General features: G+C 51.4%; 1 pseudogene; it reads right to left on the bottom strand.

Annotated features, from left to right (window-relative positions):
• Positions 1-6,779: 6,779 nt before the first annotated feature.
• The window catches only part of LOC103299605 (glycogenin-1-like), a 45,475-nt pseudogene continuing 25,997 nt past the window's right edge, over positions 6,780-26,257 (bottom strand).

The following is a 26,257-nucleotide window of genomic DNA, read 5'->3' as shown; positions in this document are numbered from 1 at the left end:
GCAAGTAGGGTGTTCTTTTTTTTTCTTTTTCTTTTTTTAAAAAATATATTTTATTGATTTTTTACAGAGAGGAAGAAAGAGGGATAGAGAGTTAGAAACATCGATGAGAGAGAAACATCGATCAGCTGCCTCCTGCACACCCCCCACTGGGGATGTGCCCGCAACCAAGGCACATGCCCTTGACCGGAATCGAACCCGGGACCCTTCAGTCCACAGGCTGACGCTCTATCCACTGAGCCAAACCGGTTTCGGCATGGGTGTTCTTATAAGACCATGACCTAGTCACCTTCCAAAGTCCCCACCTCCTGACACCATCACCTTGGGGATTAAGATTTAACATATGGCTTGGCCGGCGTGGCCCAGTGGTTGAGCGTCAACCTATGAATCAGAAGGTCATGGTTCAATTCCTGGTCAGAGCACATGACCAGGTTGTGGACTTGATCCCCGGTGGGAGACGTGCAGGAGGCAGCCAATTGGTGATTCTTTTTCATCATTGATGTTTTTGTCTCTCTCCCTTTCCCTTCCATTCTGTCTAAAATCAATGGAAAAGAGAGAAACCAAGATGGCGGCATAGGTAAACACCTATACTGCTGCCTCACAGAACAATTTCAAAACTGCAACTGGAAGACAGAGCGGACATCGTCCAGAACCACCGGAAAGCTGGCTGAGTGGAAATTCTACAACTAGAAGGAAAGATAAAAGGACACTGAGACCCAGAGGAGCTGTGGAGGACAGGTGCGGAGACCTGCGCGCGCGGAAAGGGCGGGCAGCTGAATACGCGGCTGGCTTACTCGAGGTGCTCGGAGAGGGCGGGCAGCAAGCGCGTGGCTAGCTTTCTCGTTTGGGAGGGAAACAAAACCTCCCGACTGCACTGAACTCCAGTTCTGGGTGAGACTTTGAATACCCAGACTCATTCGGGGAGAAACTGGACTGTCTGGCAGCGGGCGAAACTCAGGGCAGCCTTCTCTCAGGGGTGCGTGCAGTCATTGCCGTGGGATACTGAGACACAGGGGCTGCGTGGGGTGGGCTGATGGGAAACCAAGGCTGTCTGCTCAGCCCTGAGACTCCACCCCATCCAAGCTGAGCACAGAAGCTCTCCCAGTGGAGACACAGCTGATCCTCACAGCCAATTGGCCTGGAGGTCAACTCCCCCCAGTGATACTAACAATAATCTAGGCTTAACAACAAGACTGCACACACAGCCCACAAAGGGGTGCACCAAGAGTGTTCACCTCAGGTAACTGGGGAGGCTGAGCCACTGGGCCCTGCTAGGACACCTAGCACACAAAGCCACTCCATCAACTCAGGAAAGCAGCCAAAATGCGGAGACAAAGAGGCAGGCCACAAATGAAGGAAATGGAGGAAAGTAAACGAATGGATATAGAGTTCAAAACCATGGTTATAAGGTTTTTCAAGAATTTCCTAGCAAAGGCCGATAAATTTAATGAGAACCTCGAGGATATGAGAGAGACCCTCGAGGATATGGAAAAGGATCAACTAGAAATTAAGCATACACTGACTGAAATAAGAAATATTATACAGGGACCTAAAAGCAGACTAGAGGATTGCAAGAACCAAGTCAAAGATTTGAAATACAAAGAAGCAAAAAACACTCAACTGGAAAAGCAAAAAAGAAAAAAGAATCCAAAAATTTGAAGATAGTGTAAGAAGCTTCTGGGACAACTTCAAGCATACCAACATCAGAATTATGGGGGTCCCAGAAGAAGAGAGAGAGCAAGATACTGAAAACCAATTTGAAGAAATAGTGACTAAAAACTTCCCCCACCTGGTGAAAGAAATAGACTTACAAGTCCAGGAAGCGCACAGAACCCCAAACAAAAGGAATCCAAAGAGGACCACACCAAGACACATCATAATTAAAATGCCAAGAGCAAAAGACAAAGAGAGAATATTAAAAGCAGCAAGAGAAAAACAGTTAGTTACCTACAAGGGAGCACCTATATGATTGTCAGCTGATTTCTCAACAGAAACTATGCAGGCCAGATGGGAATGGCAAGAAATATCCGAAGTGATGAATAGGAAGAAACTACAACCAAGATTACTCTACCCAGCAAAGCTATCATTCAGAATTGAAGGTCAGATAAAGAGCTTCACAGATAAGAAAAAGCTAAAGGACTTCATCACCACCAAACCAGAATTATATGAAATGCTGAAAGGTATTCTTTAAGAAGAGGAAGAAGAAGAAAAAGGTAAAAATTATGAACAACAAATACATACCTATCAACAAGTGAATCTAAAAACCAAGGGAATAAAAATATCTGATGAACAGAATAAACTGGTGAATATAATAGAATCAGGGGCATAGAAAGGGAGTGGACTGACAATTCTTGGGGAGAAAGGGGAGTGGGGGGTGCGGGAAGAGACTGGACAAAAAGCGTACACCTATGGATGAGGACAGTGGCGGGGAGGTAAGGGCAGAGGGTGGGGTGGGAACCTGGTGGAGGGGAGTTATGGGGAGAAAAAAGAGGAACAATTGTAATAATCTGAACAATAAAGATTTATTAAATTTAAAAAAAAAATAAAATAAAATAAAATGTTTAAAAAAAATAAAATCAATGGAAAAAATATCCTCAGGTGAGGATTAACAAAACAAAATAAATACATGGATTTTTTGCACTATTAAAACGTGCTATAGCCAGCATCCCTCTGTGTGTGTGTGTGTGTGTGTGTGTGTGTGTACAGGACCGTGCCAGTGTTTCACGAGGCTATCATCCTAGAAATTGCTTAGGGAAAGTATATAAATATATATTTTTAATTAACAGGTAATTCCAAATTTTCAATGCACTTCTGTGCCAGCTCGTACTCAAATTGGGAGTGACAGCCTGTTCCCCATGCCCCCTCCTTCATAGACTTGTCTCTGGGTTTTCACCTTTGCCCCTTTGCTAGGTGAAAGGTCGGCATGGAGATGCCCTGTGATAGGGGATGGAGTGGGGGGGGGGGCCCTAAGCTGCAAGGCCACCTAAACCCCCTTCCTCAGCTCCCTTCACCAGTGTCAAAAACAGCCAGAGCACTGCTGCTCTGAGCCCATACATTCTTCTGAATTCTGCTCGACTACGCCAATTGTGGACAGGTTCCTTTTCGAACCCTGCCCATTGCACTAACTGTTGGGTCCGAGCCCCTCTGCCAGGGACTGGACCTTCTTGGATGCCAGGTCTTAGACAGAGAAGCCATGAGCAGTTGTGGGTGTATAAGAGAATCTTTAGTGCAGAAGCCAATGGCCATGTAGCCATCAGACACAACAGTCCTTCATGGCAGTCCCATTTAGGCAGCCGCACACCGCTGGTCGATACATACCTTTCCCGCACAGCAGTAGCAGTCTCTGCACCCACAGTTACTATCTGAGCAGCCGCACACTTCCCCTCAACCACCGCCTCCCATCGCAGCGGCACCTGAGCAGCTTCTGCAGCCTCTGCAGCCTCTCCCGCACACATAGGAGCTCACCCTCTGAGCGGCCTCAGCTTCTCCCGCACACTCCGCTTGCTGGGCGGTGCCTGCATCAGACCACTAGACAAGGGAGGCCTCTGCCAATGACGACACCCATCATTGGGATCATAGAAGAACACAGTGCATCGTGAAATCGCCGTGAACATTCCGATTAAGATTCCCGTGTTCAGGGTGGCCTTGGTTGTTGGCGTCCTATCAAAAGGCCTTTTACCCTCTGAGTTCCCTTGACTGTCCAACGACTCTGGCATGGTTCCCACAACCAGCCATCCACCGAGCCACAACCCAGGTGTCTTCCCACACATCCATCCCATCAACCCTGATGGAGAACATTTGGGTAGACCCTAGGTGCTGCTACCTAGTCTCTTGTCCCATCCTTCTGACCTTTGTCCTGGGCAACCCCTCCCGTGGGTCCTCTCCAGCCCATCGCTGGCAAAGGGCTCACTCCAACCCAGGCCTCTCCTCACCATTTCCCAGCTTGAGACTGTTCCGTGGCTCCCTGTACCCTGCAGAGTCAAGTATGCAGCCTTGTCTGGGACACAAGACCCCTTCACCTTCATTTCTGTGAGAGATGCTCACCTGTTCGAATTCAAATAATGGACTCAGAGACACGAAGTGTGGTGCAAACGAGACCTTTAATGTGGTCTTGCAAGATCCGGTGTCTAGTTGCACAGGCACACACGGAGCAGCGATCACAGGCTATTTATTCCTAATGCGCAAGAATCCCTCCCCTGGCTCCTCATTGGCTGAGAACTATAGGGTTAACAGTTCCTCCCTCTCCCCAGTATATCATCTAGGTCTTATTGTCGCCTATTGGGTTGTTTTAAAAAATGGGCTGGGGCCTTTTCTAGTTGCCTCCACCTCCCTTTGTCTAGTTGTGGCAGATCTTCCTGGAAAATGTGCTGCTGGTCAAGTGCACAGTTCCTTGTTCTTATACCCTCTCACCTCCTCCTGCATCCTGTTTGCCCTGGGAAAATTCAGTAACCGACTGGCAGCATGCTGTTAGTTTTCTCCATGGAAAGTTAACTATGCTGAAGATGGCTCACAGAGGCCTGCTTCTTACAATTTCAGCCTGCCCCCCTCTGCAGGACGCGTTGGGCAGGAGAGACGAGCCTCTTGCTCCCGGACTCTCCTCTGCCCACCCGCTGGCTGGAACACTCTCCTTCTGCTGCTTGACCAGCCCTCCTTTGCTCCCTGTGTCCCGGGCAGTCAGCCTATTCCCAGTAACGCTCCTCTGCTGGGCAGTCTGGGCTCACCGGCTCCTAGCCAGACCCTGCATCTTCCTAAGAAGGGGGAGCCCGAGTCTGTCCCTGTTGCGTCCTGCAGCACATTTCTGCCCCAGGGCCCAGGGCCCGGGGCCCAGGGCCCAAAGCCTAGCTCACTGTAGGAATTCCGAGGGTGGACAAACAAGTGAGCACATGACTGAGGTCACGCTGGGCAGCAATGAACTTCAGAGCCACCATGTCCCAGTCTGTTCCTTTGGGACCATGATCATCTGTGGAGCAGCTGAGCCAAGAGCTGAAAGGTCCCGGCGGAGCAGGGACAGCTCTCACCTGCTGCAGCCCGTCCGTCGGGTGAGACCCCGAGAAGGACGTTTTCGTGGGAGAGGCTTCCAGGGAACTTGGTTCTTGGCGGAGCTTGTCCCCAGGGCCCTGGGCCTGTTGTTTATTAGGCAGGAGCTGCCGGGTAACTCAGCACCTGACCTTGTCCGCCAGATGACAAAAAGTCATAGTTATATGGTGTGATTTTTCAGTATTTTTAGTTTACAAACCAACTGTTTATCACATGAAGACACTGATCTATAAATAAATGTGAAAGCAGTGATGTGTCTGGCCTCTTTGGGTCTCAAGTTGAGGCAATGATCTGTAAGCATATTTGTCTGTGTCATTGATCCCTTTTTTATTAATGGCGTGGCTTTCGTATGGCTATCCATCTCTTTTTTGATTACCGAAGTCCCTGCAAACCTTTGTTCCTGCGTGGCCCCCGGTCAGCTCCCACTTCTGAGTGAGGTGGAGGCACGCCGCCTGGCTCAGCTCAGGGCAGCATTGGTTTTCATGAGCCTTTCCATTCTTTCTCCCCGTTTTCAGAGTACTTGTCTGTTATGTAGAGACTAGTGGCCCGGTGCACAAAATTCATGCACAGATAGGGTCCCTAGGCCTGGCCAGTGATCAGGGCCGATCAGGTTCCCTGCCTCCCCTACTCCCCGCCTCCTCTTTCCCTCACTCCCTCAGCGCCCCGCAGCCGCTGCTGGTTGGCCACCATGTTCTGTGCCACCCCCTGGTGGTCAGCGCACATCATAGCGAGTGATCGATCTCCCAGTCTCCCGGTCAAACTCCTGAGGGGACACTTTGCATATTAGCCATATATATATATGCCAGTTCCATTTTCATTGTGTGTCACCTATAGACCCGTGAATTAAGGGTCATCTGTTACACTTGTTTGTTTGTTAATCCTCACCCAAGGATATTTTTTCCACTGATTTTTAGAGAGAGTAAAAGAGGGAGAAAAGGGGGAGAGAGAGAAGCATCAATGTGAGAGACACATGGATTGGTTGCCTCCTGCATATGCCCCCACGGGGACTGGGGTTCGAACCTACAACCCAAGTACATGCCCTTGACTGGGAATTAAACCCAAGACCCTTCAGTGTGTAGGCTGATGCTCTAACCACTTAGCAGCACTGGCCACGGCTCTTATTTTGTTGTTGTTGTTTTGTTATGTCGTTCCATTTCTTTTTTTTTTTTTTGTCATGGTGAAAAATCTTTATTTTTCATATAAGGTGCCACTGCTGTTTTCAGATATACAGAACTGAACAGAAGCATTTTAGCATGCTGCCTCACTGTACATGGAAAACTGGGGCATCTTCAGACACTAAAGCTGGGGAGGAAAATGGGCTAATGCCATTTGTTGATGGGTTCATGAATCACTCAGCTGCCTTCACCTGAAAGCAGAACTGTAATCACTCGGGCAGCCCTGGACAATTCTGAAATGCATGTCTCCGGAGGTGCAACAGCAAGCCAGAGACAGATACCGGGTCCCGCTCTGAGGGGAGACCGATCTGGCCCCCGGCTCAGCCCGTTTTAAGAGCTGATACGGCCGTCTTAACAGTTTGAGTTTCCCTTACCACATGCGTTGGCAATCAGCCCAACAGAATTTCTGAAACAGCTGAATAAGCCCAGGTTTAAAAGACAGGCCATTGTCCATGTAACAACTGCTACTTCATAACTTCTGCTCAGCTATCACCTGATGTCCCGCCAAACCCCTTACCTGATGACTGCCAGTGGGAGCCTCTGGCCGCTGTGACAGGCCCGCTCTCGGTACTACGTGTGAGAGCAAGTGCCTGTGAGAGGGGGGAAAGCGGCAGTGTTTCTGTTGGAGTAAGTGTCGAGTTTCCTCTGGATGTTGCCGAAGGAATCTGCTCCCGTGCAATCCCCTGGCCCTGCTCCCACCTCTCCTTCCGTCTTCTGAGGGTACAGAAGGCTGTGCCGCAGCCGGGGTCTCCCCAAGGGACAAGTGTGACGGCTCCGGAGACATCTTGCACAAGGCGGTGTGGCCGGGTGTCTGAGATGAGGCCGAGCTGCCGCAGCAGAGGTGAAGGCTGTGGTGCAGAGGCCCCGCCACAGGCTGAGCTCAGGGGGAGTCCTGGTGGGTCATGGGACTCACGTGTGACACTTCCTGTTTTAGGAGCACAGGCATAAGCCCACGGTTTATTCGTCCCAGGGAATGCACAACTTTGGCATTTGCACCAAACGCTTTACATGCTGGGAGGTGGGAGTATATAGGAACGCTGCTTAGGTTATAAATAAATGGCAGGTGTTTTCTGATATCTGTTGTTGCCCAGCTGCTAAAACACATGTTCAGTAAACCCTGGTCCCGCCTTCAGAACCACCTTGCTCGGAAGCAACGCGCAGCAGCTGCTGTGTTTTCGCTGAAGGCCGACACACAAAGACCGGTTTGCAGCAGTCAGGCCACCGGGGTCTGGAGCCGCCGACAACTCTTCTCTCTCAAAAAGATCATCAGTATTTGCTAGGACCAGAGTATCTGCACCCATGAACACACGTTCTGAATACTGTGTCAGTGACCAGCAGTGGAGCTTAGTTAAGCCAACACCCAACTCAGGCCTCTTCATTACGGTCGGAGGAGCAGAATCGCCACTGTCCAAAACATCTACCACGACTGCATCCCAGACTGTCTAAAACTGCCCTGCCACGGTGCTGCCGGGGCGGGGGCGCCGCAGCCGCAGGTGCGTGGCCGTGAGAGCCGGGCGGGTGGAGCAACAGCAAGGAGGGGTGCTCATTCCAGTTCTTTAAAAAATATATTCTTACTGATTTCAGAGAGGAAAGCAGAGGGAGAAAGATAGAAACATCAGTGATGAGAGAGAATCATTGACTGGCTGCCTCCTGCATGCCCCCAACTCAGGATTGAGCCTGCAATTCGGGCCTGTGCCCTGACCGGGAATCAAACCATAACCTCCTGGTTCATCGGTCGATGCTCAACCACTGAGCCACACTGGTCGGGCTGAGGTTACATTTTGACACAGGGACACGTTACCTGCCTAATGAGAGTTAAGCCGATCTCATTGGTTACGTAGGGTTCCATGACTTTGGTTTTGCTCTTTCTGTGGCAGGCTTTGCTGTGAGGCGGCTGTGTGTTCAGGCAGGGCCTGGCAGGAAGGTCCGGGGAACGCACCTGCTCCTGGGTCACTTGAAGTGCACACGTGTGAAACCTCTCCGGCGGGGCTGGGAGTCTCTGCTGTCACTTGGGTCTTGCGTCTGCTCTGGGAAACCATTCTGATCATTTCAGTGATTCACACTGCAACCTTTTCAGGACACTGGAGAACTTTAAGGGGTCCTTTAAAAAGTATTTGTTGGACTTGTACTAAAGTCTTGTACTAACAACACTTAGCACTATAGCCCTGGATAGAAGTTGTTTTTTCTGTTAATCACAAGAGGCATGGGTAACATTTGCTATGTGCTTGCCATGAGCCAGGCCCTGTTCTAAGTTTTTTGTAAAATATTGATTCATTCAATGTCCCCTGAAGCCCTAGGCAGCGGCGGAGGGGGTAGGGCAGCGGTGGAGGGGGGTAGGGCAGCGGCAGTGGGGGCAGGGCAGCGGCGGGGGGGGGGGGCAGGGCAGCGGCGGGGGGGGGGGCAGGGCAGCGGCGGAGGGGGCAGGGCAGCGGCGGGGGGGGGGCAGGGCAGCGGCGGAGGGGGGCAGGGCAGCGGCGGAGGGGGCAGGGCAGCGGCGGGGGGGGGGGCAGGGCAGCGGCGGGGGGGGGCAGGGCAGCGGCGGGGGGGGGCAGGGCAGCGGCGGGGGGGGCAGGGCAGCGGCGGAGGGGGCCGGGCAGAGCTGCAGAGGAGCCCCCGCTTTGCCACTTTGCCAAGTGGAGGGGCCAGTCTGTTCATCACTCGCCAAAGGAAGGTGTTCGCCACATCTACCTTGCTGGCTCCCCGACAACCTAATTGGGCCATTGCAGGTGGAAAGGGCTCCTTCATTTTTAAAATTTAATTTAATTAAAAAAATGTATTGCGTTTATTGGGGTGACATCCTATATAATAAAAGCCTAATATGCAAATTGTCCTCTTGGGTGGTTGTTCAACCAAGAGCCTGAGCAGGAGAGGGGCGGGGGGGGGGGGGGAGTTTGACTGCTCACTATGACGTGCGCTGACCACCAGGGGGCGGCGTGGAGCATGGTGAGCATTGGCAACACGCTGCAACCTCTCGCTGGCTACCTGGGGGTGGGGGACAGGGACAGAGGTGCCCTGAGAATGCGGGGTGTCTGTTATGCTTGCTCTCACTCCCCTTGCTACCCTCCCCAGGATGCCAGGCCTCAGCGCTGGGGAAGCCCCTGTGCTCAGGTGCCAGGTGCCTGCGAGGAGCCCACCCCACACCCACGCTGCCTCTTCCGGGTGAGCTGGGCCGCAGCTGCCGGGACTGCAGGGGCCGGTTGGGTTCCCCGTGGGTTTGCACAGGAGCTGGTCTGTGAGGCCGGCGGGGAGAGCGCGCTGCCTGCCTGGCTTCCATGCAGCACTGCTGGGCGGCCCAGAGGCCCACGCTATGCCCCAGCCCATGGCCTCTAGCCATGCTCACTGCATCTCTGCATCTCCGTGTGGGGGCTCGAGCGCCGTGACTCAGGCGGAGGGGGGCATGTAGGGGCCTGGGGGCCCAGGTGCTACCCAGGGCCCAGAGGTCAGCTGGTACCTGCCCTTCCACGCCAGAAACTTGTGCTTTGATGTCCTGCCAGGCCTGGGGCTTGCACATGCACAGATTTCGTGCACCGGGCCTCTAGTTGGTTAATAAAATTATATAGGTTTCAGGTGTACAATCATCTGCATATTGTATTGTGTGTTCACCACCCCAAGTCAAGTCTCCTTCCATCACCATTTATCCCCCCATTACCCTCTTCCACCTTCCCCACCCCCTTTCCCTTACCATACTGCTGTCTGTGTCTATGAGGGTTTTTTCGTGTTTTTTTGCTTAATCCCAGAAAGGGCTCATTTAAGATACTTGTCATTCATGTTCACCCAGCTACAAATTATCTTTCTTACATTGCTTTTCTAACATTTAAAATATATTTTTTGGGGAAAAAACACAAATAGTAACTATTCAGAAGGAAACCAATATCTCTCACTTAACAATCTTATTGGAGATTGGAGACCATGGTCTGGGATAATGTAGACAATAGACAAATCTTTAGCAAGAATCAAATGGTGCCTAAACACTAGCTTTAGGTGAGATGTGTTTTAAATGATGTGGTTTAAAAATGCACAACAATAAGTCGGGAGGCCATTGTAAATCCAGGTCTCATATTTTGCCGAACGTCGTGTCTCCTTTGTGAAATGTAGGATTAATCTTCCTGTTGCCAAAAAAGTGATCCTTCCTGGGGGAGAGAAGGGGCGGGAATCTGAAAGTCCCTCACTGGGATGCTCATGGGCATAGGTCGATCCACCTGCCCGCCCCCCAGGTGAGCACCCGGGAAACCTGTGCACGGGGTCACTCAGAGCGACTTCGTGCAGGTTGTCAAGAGGGAACATTGATACCGAGGCACAGTTGCCTATTTCGTCTTCTTTCTGGTCGGTTGGTAATAGCCGGCTTCTGCCATGAAAAGGCGTCTCTCTGATTACAAACCCTGTGCCATCACAAGGGCTTCACCCAGCTTCCCCCTGGCAACTCAGAGGCAGTCTCCAGCACCTGTCTGGGTCAGCGTAGACCGGTAGTTATGGTTAGGACTTTACCCTGCAAAACAAGGCTAATATTTCTCCATTAATTTTCCCAAGAAAATAAATAGAAAGCAAATTACTTTATTTGAGTAGATTGTGTATTTAATGCTGGAGTGACAGGAATGCTTGAGGGCCTGGCCAGCGAGCGCTCGCTTGTACCTAATGGAGCCGTGAGCTGGGGATACTGCCGAATTTCTCATGGCTTTATCGATCAATTTCTGGCACACGGACCCCTAGACAGGAACTGTCTCTGGGCAAGATTTTATGACCTCAATATAGATCCAAAGCTTTTAATGCACCTTTTGCCTTTATCATAGTGTCACTGAGAAGCCCAGAGTGGGCAGGGATGGCCTTCTGACCCCCAGTTCCATGTGGAATCACGTGAAGACGGCTCCGTTTTACACAGGCCCTCCATCTGAAGGCCTTGGAGCAGCTCTTAGCCCGCCTGGTCGCAAGGCCTCTAAAGGCAAGTGGGAGGTTCCCCTGCCTCCTGAGAGGCAGAACCGTTGCGATGCTCCCGGAGGCCTCGAGAAACAACTACATCCACTGCGGCGGATGCCGAGAAAAGCAGGAAGCCGTCGGCCAGGCCAGCGTTAGGAGAGTTATCAGACGAACGCTGGCCTCCGCTTGGACAACACCAAGCACGCTCACGTAATGGACTGGCCCACTTGATTACCGGGTGGGCCCGTCCGTGCACACGTCCAGCAGCCTCACTCAGCTCTTTCCCTGAGATATCACTTCTCTAGCCCGAGAGGGGCTCAGTGCTGGGCTGGGTCCCGTCGCTCAGTGTCAGCTGTTTTCTCCCCCGGGGAGCGGAGTGATGTCTCTATACCTGGGACTTGCTGGGGACTTAATAAACTTCCAATTGCCTTTGGTGACTTTGCGGCCCTATTCCGTGGGAAGATGTAGCTGTGCTCTGTGAGAATAGGAATATTAAATCAGGGCTCTAAACACTTAAGATACAACTTTGCCCTTGCCACCTAAATGCCAAGGCCAGGGATGCTGACACCCAAAGCATAGGAATCTCTTTTTCAAAAATAACTCGGAGGCCCTGCTGGGGAGCTCAGGTGGTTGGAGCCTCATCCCAATACGCGAAGGCTGGAAGTTTGATCAAACCTAGTCAGGCACATACTAGAATGAACCAATAAATGCATAAGTAAGTGAACAACAGACTGGTGTGGTCCCCCCCCCCCCAAATAAATAAATACAAAGTAAAAAAAAATAGCTGTGCCGAGCCAGCACAGCCAAGGGTTCGGCGAGCCTGAGGGAGGGCCGATGAAGGATGAAGAAAAGACAGACAAGAGAATAAGCTGGGTCTAGGTGCATCTTCTGTGCCTGGCTGAGGCCACAGAACAGATCCAGACTGCAAAGCTGAGGCTTTATTTATAGTCAGGGGCAAACAAGGTAATTTACAATGTTCTTGTGAGTTTCACTTGTTTTGGCAGCACTTGCTGCCCCTCCCACAGCCCACTAGCTACCCAGGAAAGATCTAGGGAGCAGTCACAAGATCAAGCTTTATTATGCTAAGAGGACTGTTCCCTCTAAGCTGGGACTTGTTTGTGGCTTTGCCAACAGGTCAGTCTGAGGCTTAACCCTATAACTGCTCCCTACAAATAGCCCTAGCTGGTTTGGCTTAGTGGGTAGAGTGTCAGCCTGTGGACCAAAGGGTCCCGGGTTCGATTACCGTGAAGGGCACATACCTTGGTTGCAGGATCCTCTACCACCTGGGCCTTGGTTGGGGCGTGTGCAGGAGGCAACCAATCAATGTGCTTCTCTCTGTCTTTCCCTCTCTTCCACTCTCTCTAAAAATCAAAAATATCCTTGGGTAAGGATTAACAACAAAAATTTAAAAAACAACTTGGAATAAATGTATTATAGTCACTCTATTAATTTTTTAAATGGCTTTATTGAGGTACAATTGGCACATAAAAATGCACATACTGCATAGACACAACCTGGTGATTCCGCACGTACACGTACACTGTGAGACGGGCAGCACGGCGGCCGGCCCGGCCCTCAGCCAGAGGGGCCTCCTGCCCCTTCTTTCTGGGAAGAACACTTCGCAGGAGCCCCGCGCTCCCTGCCCCGCGCTCCCTGCGGCAGTGGTCAGCCTCGGGCACTGTGCTGTGCAGCAGAGCTCCAGGGACTGCTTGTCTTGCGTAACTGAAACTGTCACCGATTGAACAGCAACGCCTCGCTCCTCCCTCCCCACCCGCCAGCCCCCTCTGCTCTCTGCGCCCGAGAGTTTGGTTATTTTAGGTTCCTCAGATAGTGGGACCCCGCTGTGTTTGTCCTCCGGAACTGGCTTACTTCCCTGAGCACAATGCCCTCAGGTTCCATCTGTGCTGTAGCGTATGATAAAATATGACATACATTATTTTTTAAGGCTGAATAGTATTCGTTGTATGTATTCGCCTCATTTTCTTTCTTTGTTCATCTGTTGATGGGCATTTAGGTTGTTTCCATATCTTTCCTGTTGTGGAAAAAATGCTGCAGTGAATTTAGGAGTACAGTTAGCTGTCTGAGATCCTGACTAACCTTATCAATTTTGAATTGTCCCTATACAAATACTGTCAAAAGCTTATTATAATTAACTCAAAATGGATCATAGATCTAAACGTACAATGCAAAACTCCTCGAAGAGAATACATGATGACCTCGGGTAAGGTGAAACCTTTTAATTTTTTGAGAATCCTCACCTGAGTATATGTTTATTGATTTGAGAGAGGATGAGAGGGGAGAGAGAGAGAGAGAGAGAAAGAGAGAGAGAGAGAGAGAGGAAGAGAAACATAGATGAGAGCAAAACATCAATCGGCTGCCTCCTGTACACCCCCTATTGGGGATCGAGCCTGCAACCCTGGGCATGTGCCCTGACCAGGAATCAAACCAGTGACATCCTGGTGCATGGGATAATGCTCAACCCACTGAGCCATACCGGCCAGGCTGATGGTGATGTCTTTATAGATACAACACCAAAAACTCAATGCATGAAAGAAATAACTGATTAGCTGAATTTCATTAAAATTAAAAACTTTTCCTCTGCAAAAAGACAATATCAATAGAGTCCTATATAATAAAGAGCTAATGTGTTAATTAGACTGAACAGCCGAACGACCTTCGGTTGTCTTTCTGGACAAAGCCAGAGCTGTGAAGGCTGGCTGAGGCTGCGAGGAGCTGCGAGGGCTGGCCAGGGCTGCGAGGGCTGAGCCCCTTGCACGAATTTCTTGCATTGGGCCTCTAGTTAGAAGATAAGCCACAGACTTGGAGAAAATATTCGCAAAACTTATTTGATGAAGGACTATTATCCAAAATATACAAAGAACTGTTAAAACTCAACAAAGAGAAAACAACTTCATTTAAAAATTGGCTCAAGAGCTTAACAAACTCCTCACCAAAAAAGATGCCCAGGTGGCAAACAAGCACGAGAAGATGCTCCTCATCATATGTTATCAGGGAAATGCAAATTAAAGCAAGGAGATGCCACCACACACCTAGAACAATGGCCAAATTCAAACACTGACAACACCAAGTGCTGGCAAGGACGTGGAGCAATAGGAGCTGTCAATCACTGCTGGTGGGAAGGCACCATGGTTCCAGCACTGTGGAAGACACTTCTGCAGCTCCTCACAGACTAAACATACTCTCACCACCTGCCCAGTAATCATGCCTCTTGGTATTTACCCAAAGGAGCTGAAAACTATGGCCACACAAAAGCCTGCACACAGATGTTTACAGCAGCTTTAATTCATAATCACCAAAACCTAGAAGCAACCAGGCTGTCCCTCAATGGGTGGTGGGACAGACTGTGGTCCATCCAGACAATAGAATATTATTCAGCACTACAAAGAAATGAACTATTGCCTGGCCAGTGTGCTCAGGTGGTTGAGTGTCATCCCATGGACCAGGAGGTTGCCAGTCAGGGCACATGCCCTGGTTGCCGGCTGGATCCCCAAAGGGGACATGCAGGAGGCAGCCGATTGATGTTTTTCTCTCATTGATGTTTCTATTGTTTTCTCTCCCTCTCCCTCCCTCTTTCTGCAATCAATAAAAACATATGTAAAAAAAAAAAAAAAGAAATGAACTATCAAGTGATCCTAATGTAAACTATGGCCTTAGGGTGATTTTGATGTGTCCATGCAGGTTCATTCATTGCATCAAACATACCATCTGGTTGTGTGTGTGTGTGTGTGTGTGTGTGTGCGCGCGCGCGCACATATTGATAATGGGGAAGCTGTGCATGTCCGGGAGGTGGGGGGTGCAATTTTATTGTAAACCTAGAACTACTCTAAAAAGGCAAAGTCACCCTAAATGGTTTGGCTCAGTGGATAGAGCATCGGCCTGCGGACTGAAGGGTCCCAGGTTGGATTCCAGTCAAGGGCATGTACCTTGGTTGTGGGCACATCCCCAGTGAGGAGTGTGCAGGAGGCAGCTGATCAATGATTCTCTCTCATTGATGTTTCTAACTCTCTATCCCTCTCCCTTCCTCTCTGTAAGAAAATCAATAAAATATATTTTAAAAAATAAATAAATAAAAAGGTAAAGTCACTAAAAAAAAAAAAAAAAGCTTAGCCTAGACAATGGCTATTGGAGATGAATAGCTTAAAAAATTAATTCAGTTTTTACATCCTTTGAGCTTCATTAACTCATTTTCAGGAAATGGCATACTTAGACGCTCTTACCCTGCCCTCCGCCCCAACAGAAAACTCCTCAGACTTAACAGCACACGCGTAGATTTTGCTCATAAAGGCCCACCTATGGGCTTCTGGGCAGTTTGCCATGGAGTGCTGTCCCAGACCTGGGTTGACCAGATGCTCCTTCAGGGTGGGCCCCAGCAGATGGGGCTCTCTGTCCCACTCTCCCCCACTCTCCCCTTCTCTGGTGCACATCCTTGAATAACTTCTCAGGAAGGGGGAGGAGAAAACCGGCAACAAACTGTGTGCGAGAAGATCTGAGTGACTATGTTCAACCCCTGCTTGGCTGGTAGTGTAGCAGGTTTCAGAATTTTAGGTTCAACGTAATTTCTCCCCCCAATGTTGGCGGTGTTGCTCCATTATTTTCTAGCATCTCGTGTTGTTTATGAAAAACCAGAGGCCAATCTGATTCTTGTCTCTTTCTGTGTTCAGAAGAGATATGGGCCTTTTTCATTTGCTGTGTGAGAACTTTGTTTGCTATTTTCACTGAGTTTTGATTTATACTGATACAAAACATGCAGGTAGAGACGAAGAAGGACGGTCATCTGGTCGGCATGGAGATGAGGACATTTTACTTACAAATCTCCCCCACCCCAGCCATATCACTTTTGACCAATTCGGAGCCCTTGCGAGGCGTGTCTCGGGGTCTGTTGTGGCCTGAGGCTCCCTGGTGACCGGCAGTCCCTGGTGACTGGCAGCCCACGGAGGGCTGCGGTCCTCTGTGGAGTTGGGCGTGGGCCCGTCCTTGGGAAGCTGGGAGGCAGAGCAGCTGCTGTGGGATGGCTGTGTCCACGCCTCCCAGTCCGCGTCCTCCCGTGGGAGACATGGGCGTGTCCACCTGTCATGGCTTCTTGGTGGGTCTCGTATCTGTAGTCAGACTTGCCTGCTCTGTTCAAAGCCTGCTTTATGTGAGGCGTGCAGCGCAGCTGGCAAAGCCCTCGCCACCCAGATGGGGGGGTGCCCAGGGACAACGCCGTGCCAGAGCGGGCGGGCGGGGCTCCAGTCATCCTTGGAGGATGCCAGCTCACCGGCGCTTGCCCAAAGGGGACCACGACCTACTGATGCTGAGGCCAGAAATTACGTCCGAGGTTGTGAGAGTCAGGTCACAAGGTGCTTCTCTGAGCCAGCCGGGGGCCTTCGGGAGGACCTGGTCTGCGGGCCGCGCTGTTTCCTCCAGTCCACTGGGGCGCCTGCACCGCCACCCAGGATCCCCGAGACCGTGGGTCCAGGGGAGCCCCGCCCGGGGCTGGACTCCTCCTCCTGCTGCACACAGCGGCCTGCTCCTGCATGGACGGTCCTGCACATGTAAAGAACACGGGACTTCTGGAACACAGCAAGAAATGGGGCCTTTCCTAGCCTCAGAAAGCCCGGATTCTCTCTCAGCGGCGATGAAAGGAATGCTGCACTTAAGAAATGCATCTCTGACTCCAGTCAGATCCTCCTCAATCTGCAGTGCTCAGTTTTGTAAGCATCATACATGCACCCATCATCTCAGTAAACGTTTACATGTTATTTTCTCCTTATCGGTTGCATTCAACGCTGCTTTGCAGTAGCTCCTGCTGTGCGGCAGGTGGACAGACATCCTATGGGCTAAGGAGTGTTCCCTCCGAGAACCCCAGTGCCCACCTGACACCAGACAGAGTGCTGCAATGCTATGGACCACGTTCCCTCTGCTGTGCTTCACATCCCCATGACTGCTTCGCACCTGTGCCGAGAACTTTAAATCTGAAGACTTGTGTCTTTTGGTGCTGATAATTTCTTATATTATTGCTTTAATAATATCCACCCTCAGTTTCTTTAGGCTCTCTTTCTGGGACACTTGTTGGTTAGATGTTGAATTTGGGGGTTATTGATGTTCTAACTCTATTATTATTTCCCATATTTTTTATCTCTTGGCCTTTTTCCTCAGCTCCATCTTCCAGCTTTTCTGTTGACTTTCTTTTTAAAAAATATCTTTATTGATTTCAGAGAGGAAGGGAGAGAGAGAGAGAAACACCAATGATGAGAAAGAAGCACTGATCGGCTGCCTCCAGCACGCCCCACACTGGGGATCGAGCCCGTAGCCCAGGCCTGTGCCCTGCCCGGGAACCAACCCCTGGCCACCTGGTTCACAGGTCGGGCTCATCTGCTGGCTCATTCCAATGTCAGCACTCTCTTTAAAGTTCCTTCTTCTCATTTCCCCTTTGCCTGGCACCCTGCTCCTGTTTGACGAATGCAATTTCCTTGGATCTCCAGGATATTATTTAGAGTCTTGTTTGAAGTTCTGTTCTGTTTCATGTAATATGTCAGATCACTCGATTGTTTCTATTTTGGAAAAAAAAGTTTCTTATATGTTCAGAAGCATGGCATATGTTTACGTAATTAGAAAGAGGATTTGGAAAATGAAAATGGAAAAAATGCAGCAATGAAAAAATCACGTCCTCCTCACCTGGAGATTAGCACTGTTACTATCTACATGCACATCTTTGCAGATATACACATATATGCACACATATGACATAGGTATGTCAGTGTGTTTGCAAACACACTGTACATTTTTAAATAACATAGGATTGTAGGTACCTATGGCTTCTTGGTCCCATTTCTCGTTTCTCCTGCTCTTTCTCCTTCATATTTCTGGTTTCCCAGAAATGCCTAGCTGTTCTTTGTTGGCCTTCAAGCTAAGAAGGAGGCAATGCCCTGGCCGGTGTTCTCAGTGGCTGGAGCATTGGGCCTATTTTATTCATTTAGTTAGTTTTATTAATCCCAGCACCTTGGTTGTGGGTTTGCTCCGCACCCCGGGAGGCAACAAATTGGTGTTTCTCTCTCTCTCTCTCTCTCCTCTCCCTTCTCTCTCCCTTACACTCTGTCTGAAAAATAATGGGAAAAATATGCTCGGGTGAGGATTACAAATAAATTTAAAAAGGAGGCAATGGCTCATTGAGAGTGGTCCTTGTATTTCCTGCCAAGGCTCATCCATGTTGGGCTGTACTTTATTTTTTATTTTTGAAATATTTTATTGGTTTTTTTTTAGAGAGAGAGGAAGGGAGAGGGGGAGAGAAAGAAAGAGGAACATCACTGTGAGAGCAGAACACCAATCGGGGGCCTCCTGCATGGCCCCGCCTGGGGCTTGAGCCCCGAAACCGAAACCGGGGCAGGTGCCCAGACTGGGAATTGAACCTGCAGTTCCCCGGTGCATGGGATGACGCCCAGCCAACTGAGCTAAGGCTGCACTTTAGGGTGAGCAGGAGGGAGGCCATGGGCTTAAATGAGACAAGCTTTGCACTAGGAATTATCTGGATCTGGAGAAATGGCACCCACAGACACAGGCTTGCAGTCTGGCCCACTTCTCCGAGGGTCTGTGACTTCCTCTCACCGGCCCGCATGCGCGGCCAGTAAGGAACCAGCTGTGTGCGGCCAGGGAGCCGCGGGGGGCTTACTCTCGGGGCATCAGCCAGCAGGCAGCCGCTCCTCTGGGAGCCCTGGATGCTAGGGTGCAGAGCAGATAACCTTATTGCACGTTCACTTTTCATAAAACATATTGATCACTCATTCCATTTTGTAGCATGTAGACCCCCTCATTCTTTTCTTTTTAAACCAGTTATTTTATTTATTTAGTTAGTTTTATTAATCCTCACCTGAGAATATTTTTTCCATTGATTTTTAGAGAGAGTGGAAAGGAGGGTTGGAGCGGGGAGAGAGAGAGAAACATTGATGAGAGAGACACATCGATTGGTTGCCACACACACACACACACACACACACACACACACACTCACCAGGGCCAGGTATGTGCCCTTGACCGGGAATCAAACCAGTGACTCTTCAGTGCGTAGGCTGACGCTCTAACCACCCCAGTGGCCAAACCCTCTCCTCACCCCCCTTTCTTTCTGGAGCAGCGAAGGAGTTGATGATAGGTTGTTCCGAGTGTTCTGCACAGTCCCTCCTGGGAGCATGGAGGTGGTTTCTGAGTTGCTTCCTGACTTCCTCCTGGTGGCGGCCGCCCGCCTCCTTCGGCTGGTTATTAACACCAGGCCCATCCCTGAGGTCGGTGCCGCCGGCGGTTAATATCTCCACGCCCTTCGATATAAACCTGTCAGGCGGAGTCATGCGCTGGTTTATGGCAAGGCCTTTTTGAGCCATAGGTTAATATATTAATGAAGACTCTGCCTGCTGCCCCACATTAAACACGGCTGTGAGTGATGAGGAGACAAGCCCAGTCCCCCGGCAGGGCGAGAGATGGATGGGAATGGATTACTCTGCCAAGAGAACGCAAAAATATTACAACCTTTTATTCCCCTGCAGCTTGGACGGGTGTGTGTTCATTTCTACGTTATTACAAAAAACCCTGCTCGCAACGATTCGGAGCTAAAAACACACTAAATCATCACGTTAATTACATCGAAACGGCACACTGAGACTCTGGCTAATCTAGTTTAAACTTGGCCTCTTCAGCTCATCCAATATTTTATTTCTATTCAGGTCATATTAGTCAACTGGGCACGAGCAGCTGTATTTATTTATCTTATTAGTTTATTTTGGCCAAGTAGTAAATTATGATAGAATTATAATAATTCCTCCCTTTGTATACATCTCACAATCCCACACGCACTTGACCTTTTAAGATGTGGTGGAAACACATATAAATACAGCCACGTCCACGCGTCCTTCCACTTTTCCAGGAGTGTAAGTGGCTCAGAACATTCTGGCCTCCCTTTTCCTCCGAACCACTCCCACCCAGTGTGTTCTTTGTGGCATCACCTCCTTGTGCACACAGATACAAAGAGTCGTCTATAGCGGGACGATGTGCGTTAAAGCTAAAAAAAAAAAAAAAAAAAAGAGGGCGAGGCTCCTGGGCCCTACCGCTGTCTTGAATAACCGACTGCCCCTTCGCCAGGATGGCCGGGAGGCTGCGGGTGTTCTGTCTCGGGGTGACCCCAGGGGAGGTGAGTCTGTCCCGTCGCCCTCCCGCGCATCCCCTGTGGTCCGCACCAGGTGAGGACCAGCTGCGGGATGTGAGCGACGCCGCCCCGGGGGGGGGGGGGGCCCTCCTGGTCAGAGTCATTAATTCGGACATTTGTCACCGTGCGGGCTCCGCCCTGACCTTCACAGGTTCAGACTCACTTCAGAGCAGACCTCGAGCAAACCAGTCTGGGCCCAGGTCACAGTCGCCGCGCACGACGGTGGCGGAGCGCGCTGTGGCTGCGTGTGTCCCTGCGGCTTGGAGGCCATCGGGTCGGGCTGCCTGGAGACCAAGGGCTTTCGGGAGGGGACACGATGCCCAGCAGGGGGGTGTCCCGCGTAGGGCAGTGGAGCCTCCAGCCCCGGTGCCCAGGCCCACGCCCCGCAGCCTCGGTGCGGGTCCGGCGGTAGGACGTGCGGTGTGCGCAGGGCCGAGTCACCGTGAGAGGCTGCGGGCGGCGCTCCCCCAGCTTCGCTCTCATTCCCCGGTCACGGTCACGTCGCGCACCCAGTTAGCTCCCAGTTGCCGTGCGGGAAGACCCCTCAGCCCCCTCCGGCCTCGGCGACCCAACCAGAGGACCCACAAGCAGGTGCAGACAGCCCACCCAGGCCCCAGCCCAGCGCCGAGGAGGCAGGCGGCGTCGGCCCCCAGCCTTCCCCAGGAGGCCTGTGCGCTGAGCTCTGCTCCCCGCAGCTGGGCACAGGCCTCGCGGTTCACCAGGAGCTCCGAGCCCGCAGCGAGGCCGCTCTAGCAGCCGTCCTGTGCACATGGCGGGTAGAAATGTCCCAGTTGGCATTACCCGTAAGACTTAAATAGCGCGCCGACCTCAGAGCTGTGCCCTCTCAGGCCGCAGGTGAGTCACAGGAATTACAGAAGACATGGCCTGTATTGAAAAACGGCAGACAGATGCTTCTTTCACTCCCTAACGCTTCATCGTGGAAAACTTTACAATATGCAGAAGTACAGACACCGTATAATTAACCCCATGTGCCCACCGCTCAGCTCAGACATAACCCTTCTTCGTTCTCCCTCCCAAACCTTCATCGCTCCCACCGGATTAGTTTGAGCAAAAATCTCTGACATTCTATTCTTTTACCCTGGAAATAGTTCAGTCTCTTACACAGAGATATTCTTGCAAATTTTTGTTGTTGTGGTATAATACACACAATGTCAATTCACCATTTTAACAAATTTATTATTTATTTATTTTTGTTAATCCTCACCTGAGGATATATTTTCTTTTTCTTTTTAAAAAAATATATTTTTATTGATTTTAGAGAGGAAGGGAAAGGAAGAGAGAGATAGAAACATCCACGATGAGAACCATTGATAGGCTGCCTCCTGCACACCCCCCACTCGGAATCAAGCCCACAACCGGGGCATGCACCCTGACTGGGAATTGAACCTCGACCTCCTGGTTCATAGGTCGACGCTCAACCCCTGAGCCACCCTGGCCAGGCTCAAGGATATTTTTCCCATTGATTTTAGAGAGAGTGGAAGGGAGGGAGGGGAGGAGGGAGAGAGAAACATCAAGGTGAGAAAGACACACTGATTGGTTGCCTCCCATACCTGGCCCAACCAGGGTCGAGGATTGAACCTGCAACCCAGGTACATGACCTTGACAGGCAATCAAACCCAAGACCCTTCTGTGAGTGGGCTGGCGCTCTAACCACTGAGCACACGGGACGGGACACCATTTTAATAATTTGTAAGTGTCCAGTTCAGTGGCATTAAGTACATTCACACTATTGGGCCACCATCATCACCATCATCTCCAGAACTTTCTCATCTTCCCAAACTGAAGCTCCATCCCATTGAACACCCCTCCCCACCCCATGACAGGTCTCTGGAGCTTCCCATGATGGCCCCCGGGACTGGCCCTCTTGTGTCCGGCTTATTTCACTTACAATAATGCCTCCAGGTTTGCAGAGCTAGAAAGGCTCAAGACTGTCTGAAGCCGTGCGGCAGCTCTGACCGAGTTCCTCTCCTTCCAGAAGGAGCAGGGACAGAGCCAGCGGCGCGGGAGTGTCCCGTTCGGTCGCCTGGGGCAGGAGGGACCTGCTGTCGCCGGAGGGTTCAGAGCAGCTCAGGATGAGAGCCCTTGATCGAGAGGAGGGGAAGGTGCTGGGGCACCTGCAGGGCTGTCAGTATGGCTGCTGGTCCCCGGCAGTGGAGGGCAAGGCCTGGTCCCTTCCCTTCCTGTGACTGCGGACCTGACGCTTAGAGAAGCCGGCACCCTCTTGCGTCCCGGTCCCCTCCCCCATGGCCCGATGCTAGCGGTGGCCGCGACCTCCTCCACGCGGCAGGTGCCCAGCCCCAGCCCTGGGAGCCGGGGCCAGACAGACCACCCAGGTGAGAGGTCAGGGGCACGGGACCTGCTGGGGGGGAGGGGGGACAGTGCCAGGGCCCCTAACCTGTCACACCAGGGGACACAGGGAGCCGGGCATGCGCAGGTGCGGGCTGGGGTGGCCGCTTGCAGGGGCGGAAACGCAGGGTTTGAGACCGCTCGGCCTCGCAGGGTCCACAGGCTGCCTCCTGCGGAAGAGCGCCCTTGAAGTGGCCATAATGGGGGGCACCCCAAGCACAAGACCCCGAACTCCCGAGCGGGGCAGGGCTGTGGCCTCAGGGCTTCGGTCTGCTGCCCTCAGGGGCGGCTTCACGGTTGTCAGCTTCTCAGAGAACCTTCCAGACGGGGCTGAGCCTCCTAAGCTCCAACCACTGGCATCGTTGTTAACCACGTGTCCCCGCCGAGGGCGCCGGCCAGGGCGCGGCCTGCGGGCTCTGCGCTGCGTGCGGACGCTCCTCAGCTCCTGGGCAGCGCGGAGCTGGGAAAGTCAATGCTGGTGGACCGCTGAGCGAAACCAGGAAGCAAACAGACAGAGGCTGCAGACGTCTCTGCACCCCCCAACAGGACATGGGTCACCCTCCTCAGGATGGAAGGAGGACAGCAGTGTCCCGTTTGGATTAGGCGAGCGGGACTGTGTCTGCGGGTCAAGCTCCGCCCTCCACTGGTTTGCGGTCACTAACCAATGGGTGGATGTCGCTTTGATTCTGTACCTGCACGAGGGAAGAGCGGGGCACCGGATGGCTGCGGGTGACGCCCGCTGGGCTCATGGCCAGTCCACCCGCTGCCGCCCTCATCCCGGGCGGGACTGTCGGCGCGCCCTCGGGAGCAGAGCGCAGCTCTGGCCAGGCCGGTGGCACTGCAGAGAATGGTTCCTGTCCCCGCCCCTGGGCCGCACCTGGTTAGCCAGCGGTGCAGCCTCTGTAGTTGCTAATCTGGCTTTTTCGGACCCTCGTTTTGGGAAGAGAGAGACCTAGTTGAACAACCGCTGCTGGCCACGGTGGCCGGCGCCTTCCCCTGCGTCGGAAACCACCCTCAGTCCCCGCTTCTGGCCTCGCACCTCGCACAGACCTCCTTACTGTTGCTAAGGAGACAGGTGGAAGGTGGGAGGTCTTACAGTGTCAGACGGTGTGCTTAACTAATTGCTTACAGGGACCGGATACTCTCTGCCACCCCCAGCCTGCCAGGTATTATTGTCACAGGCCTGAGAGGGTTTAACCGTACTTGAATTTAATTAGAGGAGAACATCGGTGATTTCAGATAAAGCTTATCCCTCCTAATTTTGAAAATTAATTTGACTTATTCCCACTTGGATTTCTAATGCTTCTGGAGCAGATCTTCAGAAAACGAACAGTGTGTGCTTTCTTTTCTTTTCTTTTTTGTTGTTAATCCGCGCGCAAGGGTATTTTCCCATTGATTTTTAGGGAGAGTGGGAGAGAGAGGAAGAGAGAGAAACATCGACGTGAGAGAAACACATCAGTTGGTTGCTACACCAGGCAGACATCACTGCAGGAAGAATCAGGTGTACACCCCGAGTGTTCCCGCGGGTGAACAGAGGCTGATGACTCAGCGCAGGTGTTGGAGCTGATTACCAAATGAACTGTGGAATCCAGTTCCCTGAGCTCTTCAAGGACACACACACACTCACACACTCACATATACTCTCACACTCTCACTCACACTCTCACACACTCTCTCACACAAACACACACACTCTCACACACTCACATACTCACATAATACTCTCCACACACTCATACACACACACACACACACACACACACACACACACTCTCACACACTCACATACTCACATAATACTCACTCTCCACACACTCATACACACACTCACACACACATTCACACACATTCACACACACACTCTCTCACCCCGCCACACACACCCCTGAAGGCAGAAGGCTGGGTAAGGTTTCAGCTTTTAACTTGTACTTTTTAAAATGTTTTTATTGACTTTAGAGAGAGAGGCAGGTGAGGGAGGGAGAGAGAGCAACATCAATGTGAGAGAAACATCAATCGGCTGCCTTCTGCACGCCCCACCCCCATCATGGATCCAGCCCGCAACCTGAGAATCAAAGTGGTGGGTGACCTTTTGGTGCACAGAACAACGCAATGCTCAGCCAACTGGGCCACACCAGCCAGGGACCAGCCTTTAACTTTGAAAACAGCCCAATGAAGAAATCAAAATGCATATTTTAGTGATAAAGTTATAGGACAGTGTGACCAGCCTTTAACTTTGAAAACAGCCCAATGAAGAAATCAAAATGCATATTTTAGTGATAAAGTTATAGGACAGTGTGGGGAAGCACGGGACTTGGTTGGAAGGTCTGTAAGGAGGATTCTCCGAAAGGCCGGGGGCCTCTGGGGGGACCTTGCCGAAGGCGGCAGCCCCTGCCTTGACTTTTCCAAACAAGTCCGAGCCCCGGGTGTTTTGCTGGAATCTCTCTGTTTAGTCTTTAAAGACCCGACCGTGTAGAAGCAGGTGCTCTCTCAAGGATGCCTACCTGCTGGTTGTGTCCAGAGCTTCATTGTAGTTCAAGCTGTTGCTCCAATAAAAGCCTAAGGAGGCAGGCGAACAGGACTGCTTTTTACTTCTAAAGCAAAGCAGCCCCTTAGCCTCTCTTCACAGGAACGTGTGTCAGAGCAGCCATTCACCCGTCGCTCAGGGGCTGCCGGTCAGCCCCGGCAGGACAGGAAGTGAAGAGAAGAGCAACTATCCTGTCACTGTAGACAGTGTAGACAGTGGGTATCATTAGCCACACACTCCATTCTCAATTCAGGCACAATTGTTATTTGCCTATATTGCAACGACAGCCCTATAGTTTCAGACTGTACTGTAATGAAACAGAGCTAACCCAATCCCACCAATGTAATGTCATGTCGTATAGCATGCACTCACTGCAGTGTAACACAGATAGGCAGCACAGCTACAGACACCCTAACAGCCTAAGAACGGAAAGCCACACTGTAACACCATATCCTATAACATCACCTCCATCTCGGCCCCTCCCAGCTCCTTTCTTTCCCTTTTTAAAATAGATATACTTTTAATTTATCTTTATTGCTGAAAGTATTACAGATGTCCCCCTCCCCCCTGCTGACCCCCTAGGACTAGGTGAACCCCGCACAGTGGGCAGGTCTAGGGCAGGGGCTCCCGGAACAGCCACAGGGGTCAGACTCCGGGGTCATGGTTGATGCCGCCAGCAGTCTTTACCCTGGAAAACCAGCCTTAGGCTGGGCCATGGGACTGCGCAGTGTTGACAATGAAAACAAAATGTTAGCGGTTCCTCAGAAAAACGATCACAGACATGTTTTCCAAATAGGCATTTTTCACCGTGGCCCGACGAGCTTTGATCAAGACCGTCCACAAGTATAAAACGCCGTCTCCAGAACACAGAAGGTGCTGTGGGGGCGTGGCTCTCAGGCTGTGAGGACTGTTGTCCCCACACTTCCTGACGTCACCCCCAGACACTGCCTCTGTCTGAGGCGCTGGCACTGTGCCCCAGGACGCCAGGCGGGACTCAGGGAGGAGGGCCCTGCAGGGCATCCTGGAGGGCAGGCGGAAGGTCACTAGACGCTGGAA

The sequence above is a fragment of the Eptesicus fuscus genome, chromosome 14 (assembly GCF_027574615.1).
Source record: "Eptesicus fuscus isolate TK198812 chromosome 14, DD_ASM_mEF_20220401, whole genome shotgun sequence".
NCBI classification, from domain to species: Eukaryota; Metazoa; Chordata; class Mammalia; order Chiroptera; family Vespertilionidae; genus Eptesicus; species Eptesicus fuscus.
The sequence above is the reverse complement of the archived record's forward strand: the minus strand, read 5'-3'. Positions and strand labels throughout refer to the sequence as shown.